General features: G+C 35.2%; 1 long non-coding RNA gene across 1 annotated transcript in view; it reads left to right on the plus strand.

The window, feature by feature from the left end:
* LOC116083548 overlaps positions 1–7877 on the plus strand; it is a 19183-nt gene that overhangs the window by 10156 nt on the left and 1150 nt on the right. The window lies entirely within an intron of this gene.

A 7877-nucleotide genomic window follows, 5' to 3' on the forward strand; every position in this document is an offset into this window, starting at 1 on the left:
AATAAGTAAAATAAAATAAAACAAAAACAAAAACAAAAAAATCCCTGCTTCCTTCCCCCTCCCCCTGCTCACTAATCCACCCTCTCCTGCTTACTGGCCCTGGCATTCCCCTACACTGGGGCATAGAACCTTCACAGGGCCAAGGGCCTCTCCTCCTATTTATGACGAACTTGGCCATCCTCTACTATACATATGTTGATGGAGCTATTAGTCCCACCATGTGTACTGTTTGGTTGGTGGTTTTGTCCCTGAGAGCTCTGAGGGTACTAGTTAGTTCATATTGTTGTTCGTCCTAAGGGGCTGCAAGACCTTCAGCTCCTTGGGTCCTTTCTCTAGCTCCTTCATTGGGGACCCTGTACTCAGTCCAATGGATGGTGTGAGCTTCTACTTCTGTATTAGTCAGGTACTGTCAGAGCCTCTCAGGAGACAGCTATATCAGGCTCCTGTCAGCCAGCACTTGCTGGCATTCACAATAATAGCCAGAAACTGGAAACAACCCAGATGTCCCTTAATAGAGGAATGGATACAGAAAATATGATACATCTACACAATGGAGTACTACTCATCTATTAAAAACAATATAAATTCATTCTTAGGGAAATGGATAGATCTGGAGAATATCATCCTGAGTGAGGTAACCCAATCACAAAAGAACACACATGGTATGCACTCTCTGATATGTGCATATTAGCCCAGAAGATTGGAATACACTAAGTACAATCCACAAACCACAAGAAACTCAAGAAGGAGGACCAAAATGTATATACTTCATTCCTTCTTTAAAGGGGGAACAAAATACCTATGGAAGGAGTTACAGAGATTAACTATGGAGCAGAGACTGAAGGAAGGAAAATCCAGAAACTGTTCCACCTGGGAATTCTTCCCATATTCAATCATCAAATCCAGACACTATTGTTGATTTCTGCAAGTTTTCTAGTCAGAGGTCTTTGTCATCTTTGTTCTCACCTACTGCAGGATGAAGCTTCTGTGAGGAGAGCTGAGGAAGATTGGCCTACAAGTATACCAAAATGTTATTAGGAACCATTTTATTGTTAGATCTTTTATCAGAATATCAGTATTTGTTTTTCTCCTTGATTTCTTGCCTCTCAGCTCTCAGTTTCTTGGGCACCTGAGCATTGTTGGGGATATGTTTTGTCTCATAGAGTGGACCTTAATTCTACTCATATAGTGCCTGGTAATTGTCACAACTTTTGTGCAACTATAATACCAACATGTTTTATGGGTAAGTCATCATTGTAGGTCACAAGTTTTGTTACTATGTTGGTGCTTACCTTTATTCTTTGGTGGTGTTCAGAGTACCTTAGAGTACCATGAACATTAGTCAGTAGGGATAAAATGAGATACACAAATTTTTTATTTAGCAAGAGTGTCACACTATCAGTTTTTCAAGAGTAACCAATAATCTTGACATCAACAGATTATTTGTACATTTTCATGGGACTCCTGTTGTCATTTATATGTGACCAATTACTGGCACTGGAGGCTTCATTTATTAGTGAGAGATATTTATTTCGAGTTTTTACTCCCTCATTTTTTTGTGATTCTAATTTAGATTTTTAATTAGATATTTTCTTTATTTACATTTCAAATGTTATCCCCTTTCCTCGTTTCCCCTCAGAAATTCTCTATCCCATCCCCACTCACTCTGCTTCTATGACAGTGTTCTGCTACCCCTTCACCCACTCCCGCCTCTCCATCCTGACATTCCCCTACAATGGGACATCAAACTTTCACAAGACCAAGGGCTTATCATCCCACTGATGTCCAAAAAGTCCATCCTCTGCTTCATACATTGTCCTGGAGCCATGGGTCCTTCCATGTTTACTCTTTGGATTGGTGGTTTAGTCCCTGGGTGCTCTGGTGGTCTGGTTGGTTGTTATTGTTTTTCTTCCTATAGAGTTACAAACCCCTTCAGCTCTTTCAGTTCTTTCTCTAACACCTCCATTGGGATCCCAATGCTCAGTCCAATGCTTGACTGCAAGCATCTACTTCTGTATTTGTCAGGCTCTGGTAGAGTTTCTTGGGAGACAGCTTTATCAGGCTCCTGTCAGCATGCTGTGCTTGGCATCCACAGTAGCTTGATAACTGTATATAGGATGAACCTGCAGGTGGGGCAGTCTTTGAATGGTTGTTTTTTTCAGTCTCTGCTCCACTCTTTGTCTCTGTATTTCCTCCTGTGGGTATTTTGTTCCCCTTCTAAGAAGGACTGAAGTATCCACACAATTTAGATTTGTTGAAGTTCGTGTAATATATATTAATCAATTTTAATATGCTATATAAACAATCTTAAGAACACAACCACACAATTATAAGTATTTCCACTTAATAAACATTTGAGAAGTTCAACATATTTTCATGTTAAAAATTCTAACATCATTCGGTACACTTAGAGTATAGCCAAGATAATAAACAGTATACACGATGAACCTATAGATAACATTATATAAAATAGTTAAATAGAATATTTTCCATAAGATCAGAAATGAGATAATGTTGCCCACTCTTCTGTTTTTATGCAATATAGTGATTGAAGCATTGATTTTCACAATAAAGACAAGAAAAAGCCATAAAATGACATATAAAAGGAGAATTATGATTATTTGTAATGGTAAATGAGATAATTTTATATTTAAAAAACTCTAGAGAATTTACTTCAACATTCTTACATATAGTAAACACAGGATTTAAAATTAACAAAAAATAATTAAGTTTTATAAATATATTAGTATGTGTATGTATACACACAACATACATATATATATATGTATATGGGATATGTATGTACATATATATACCATATATATGTACATATGTATATGTATACATATCTATATGTATATATATGTACACATACATGGGAAATATATATATATATTTCATTTTTTTAAGGGCCAAAGATAACCTCTAAGTCCTACTTGCTCACAGAAAGATAACTTTGTGGAATGCTTGGGGGTAGAGTTCTTTTGAGATAAAAAGGCCCATGTATTCACCTAAACAAGTTTGTTTCTCACAACTGCACCAAATGTCTTTGATCACATGTAGGTAGAAGGTACATAGACAGGAGACATATCGGGATATGCCTAACCCTGACTGGACCTGATAGAAAATGCATTGCCTTTATGAGCCTTTGCTTAATGTGACTTGACATTTTCTAGGAACCTCAGAATATATTTGGCCAGAATCTATTATCCTGGTCACTACTTAATTAAGGTTTGCTTCAAATTTGGGTCAAAATTGTGGCAGTGGTCATATTCTTGATAAATGTGTTTAACATTAATTACCCACCTAAAGAAAGAAATAAAGGGTCTCTACAACAAATACTTCAAGACAATAAGAGAGGAAATTAAAATAAATGACATTACTTGATTGGAATATTCACTTTGATTCAAAGTGACAAAATTAGTTATGTAAAAAACTATATTGTTCAAATTAAGTCACATATTTACTGAAATACACAATAATGTTCTACTGTCATTCCAGAGATCTCCCTTGATCATGGATAAGTATAATTAATAATGTGAAAATGATCATCAGAAAAAAAGCAATCTACAGATTTACTGTAATCCCCATCAAACTTTAACATAATTTTTAAAAGAAATGAACAAAAATGATTGTTAATTTTGTATGAAAATAAAAAACATATATATGTATATATATGTGTGTATATATATACATATATATATATGTATATACATAGATAGATAGATAGATAGCCAAAACCATCTGAACAATAAAATATGGATTAGTTGTATCACTATCTCAGATATCCAATTTGTTCTTCAGCACCATAGAAATAGAAGCAATACTTCATTGCTGGTAGGATTGCAAGTTGGTACAACCACTCAGGAAATCAGTTTGGTGGTTCCTACAGAAATTGGACATAGTACTACCAGAGGACCCAGCTATACCACTCCTGGGAATATACTCAGAAGGTGCTCCAACATGGAATAAGGACACATGCTCCACTATGTTCATAGCAACCTTATTTATAATAGCCAGAAACTGGAAACAACCCAGATTCCCTCAACAGAGAAATGGATACAGAAAATGTGGTACATCTACACAATGGAATACTACTCAGATATTAAAAACAATGAATTTATGAAATTCTTAGGAAAATGAATGGATCTGGAGATTATCATCCTGAGTGAGGTAACCCAGTCACAAAAGAACACATATGGTATGCACTCTCTAATATGTGGATATTAGCCTGGAAGATCTGAATAAGCAAAGTACAGTCCACAAAACACAAGAATCTCAAGAAGAAGAAAGGCCGAAATGTGGATACTTTGTTCCTTCTTAAAAGGGGGAACAAAACATCCATGGAAGGAGTTGCAGAGACTAACTCTGGAGCAGAGGCTGAAGGAAGGAAAATACAGAGACTGTTCCACCTGGGAATTCTTCCCATATTCAATCATCAAATCCAGACACAATTGTGGATGCCAGCAAGTGCTACCTGACAGGAACCTGTTATAGCTGTCTCCTGAGAAGCTCTGACAGTACTCAACTAATACAGAAGTAGAGGCTCACAGCCATCCATTGGACTGAGTACAGGGTTCCCAATGAAGGAGCTAGAAAAAGGACCCAAGGAGCTGAAGGTCTTGTAGCCCCTTAGGATGAACTATGAACTAACTAGTACCCTCTGAGCTCCCAGGGACTAAACCACCAACCAAAGAGTACAACTGGTGGGACTAATGGCTCCAGCAGCATATGTATAGCAGAGGATGGCCTAGTCAGTCATCAAGGGCAGGAGAGGCCCTTGGCCCTGTGAAGGTTCTATGCCCTATGTAGGGGAATGCCAGGCGCAGGAAGCAGGAGAGGGTAGGTTGGTGAGCAGGGGGAGAGGGAAGGGAACAGGTTTTTTTTTTCTTTATTTTTTTTTCAGAGGGGAAATTGAGAAAGGAGATATCATATGACATGTAAATAAAGAAACTATCTAATAACAATATGATTTTAGCATAAATACAGACATTAATCAGGAAATGAGAACTGAATATTATACATAATTCCACATAGCTACAAACACCAAGTATGTTATAAGGAAACCAAAAATGTATAGTGATGCAAACACAGCATCTTCAATGAATGGCATTGATCAAACTGCCTGACTATATATAGAAGAATGAAACTTTGTCCATATCTTTCATCTTGCACAAAATTCTGCTTAGTAAGAAGTTATATCAAACAATTTTTAACCAGAATCTATAAGAGAGAAAGAGTAGGCTCAAATTTGTTGACCCAGGAGAGGATTTTTTTAAACAGGATGCTAATTGTATATGAATTAAAACCAACAATTAATAAGAAGACTTCATAAGAGTAAAATGTTGTATATAGTAAAGGACAATATTATTACCACAAAAAAGATATCTTATAAAGTGGGAAATATCTTTAGAAATTACATATCTGCTAAGTACAGAGTATCCAAGAACTAAAATATAATAATACTAATAAATTAAATAAACCAACTAAAGTGGGACAAAAATTACAGAAAAAGCACTTAAAAGATGAAGCATGAATAGATGACAAACACTTCAATATTCTTACCTACAAGGGAGAAGCATATGAAAATTGCTTTGAGATTTCATCTTAACCGGTAGTCCCAGAGGAAAACATTAATAAAACAAATGACAGAATATGCTAGAGAGGATATGGAAAAATATGAAAATGTACTCATTGCTGGTTAGAGAAAAGTTGGTACAGTCACAAAATAAATCAATACTGTTGCAATGAAAGTAGGTCTATCATAAGAGCCAGCTGTATCACTATTAAGCAGGCCTACACCCCAGGTCTTTATATCTTACTACTTATTACTACTGAGATTCTTGCTCACCCATGTTTATTTATAATATCCAGAAACTGGAAACATCTAATATATTGACCTACTGACAAATGCATAATGATACATAATGGTAATAAACATTATTAATCTATTAAACAAAATTACATTTTCAGGTAAATATATGGAGTGAGAAATAATCATCCCTATTTAATAAATCTGACACCTAAGTACATATATTTTATGTTTTCTCTTTTATGTGAGTGTGAGTATTTTTGCTTTTTATATATGTAGTTTATTTAGAATAGTTACCTACATTAGTTACCTTATAGGAGACCAGAGGAAAAAGTGGACATTCTAAGAAAGTGAATATGTTATACACTGTTATAAAGGGGAAATTAGGAAGGGAGGTTTGAAGATGATGTGGAAGGGAGAGCAAATTAGAGGGTGGCTTATGGGTATGAAAACTAAAAGATATTATGAATTTGAATATACTACTTTCTAAAATCTTCTTAAAATATACACAAACATAAAGGTAATTTAAATGGAATCAACCTATAGTGGAGGACACAACCCCAAACACACATCATATCCTAATAAACAAAATCCTGAATACCTTGAATGATTTACATCCTTTTGAGTCATGGCCCAAAGGGATTCTATAGATATCTTTCAACATTACAGATTATTGTCAGTTGTATTGGCTATGATTTAGTTATAAACCTCATAAAGTGTAATAATGACCTGCAAACAACATATCCTCACTTGTGAAATATTGTCATCAATATTAAGGGAGTAACCAACCTGTTTCTGATTAGACATAATGGCCACCCCATGATATGGAAACCATGCATGCCACTATTAAACTAGCCAAGAACTTGAGACTAGGTCAATCATAATTCTAGAAAAAGACATACTACTATTTTTCTGGTAGAGGAGCATAGCAGCAAAATGACTCCTATTGATATTGTCATACTCATAGATCTTTATATTGATCAAATAAAATCTAACAAAGGTTCTTCTTATAGTAGACGGTAATTAACACCAAGACTCAAAAGTAGACAACATTTATTGAGGGAGAAACTTTGAGAAGACTCACCTTTGAACTGGATGTCCTTACCACTCTTTTCCCCTCAAGGCTTATAGATCTATATGGAAGTTGGGATGGAAAGATTGGAAGATCCAGTGGTGGTCGACAATTTTAAGGAGATAACATTTTTCAGACACAGACATGACAAGGAAGAGACACATATGAACTCATAGACTATAACAGCATACACAAATGCTAAACAAGTTCAAACCATGGAAAATCTCAGAAAGAAGAAGACATGGTAATAGAAAATACTCTAGCCCCTGTACCTCACTCAACACTGTAATTTTTAGAATTATCCTAACATCATGTACTTTTTTAAAATTTTCTTTTATTGGATATTTTCTTCATTTACATTTCAAATGTTATCCCTTTTCTCAGTTTCCTTTCAGGGTGGTTTTATTTGTAAGGTCATTACAATAAAGCAAAACTACTTAATCAAAATATAAAATATTAGTACCTGTTTTTCTTCCACTTTTCAAAAATGAATTATTCTCATATTTTCTCTTCTCTATAGGCTGTTCTAAGTCTATGTTTTGTTTTTACAATTGATAACAGAACTTTATCTTGCAAACTAATCTTTTCTTGATGGTTTATTTATTACTAGGTTTATGAAAAAATATCTCACTTTACAATTCTTTATATATGAAATTCTTTATTTTCTTCTACGAAAATGAAAACGTTGGCTACAATCAAGAGATTATACTTCAGTATAAAATTAAACCATTTTTTATTATCACATTTCCCTTCATTTACAATTCTTCTGCCCCTATCATGACTGTGGTCCTTCTATATACTGTCTATGGGTGATTTTTTAGAAGCAATTTCTATCAAAGTCAAAAGCAACTTACCCCTAACCAACTCCTGCCCTCCATCCCACGTGACCAGGGTGGCAGGGAGACATCGACTGGAGGCAGAATCAGTTAAAACACATTGGAACTAGGCTGGGCTGTGGTGGCACATGCCTTTAATCCCAGCACTTGGTAGGCA

Source organism: Mastomys coucha, unplaced genomic scaffold (assembly GCF_008632895.1).
Source record: "Mastomys coucha isolate ucsf_1 unplaced genomic scaffold, UCSF_Mcou_1 pScaffold8, whole genome shotgun sequence".
Taxonomy (NCBI): Eukaryota; Metazoa; Chordata; class Mammalia; order Rodentia; family Muridae; genus Mastomys; species Mastomys coucha.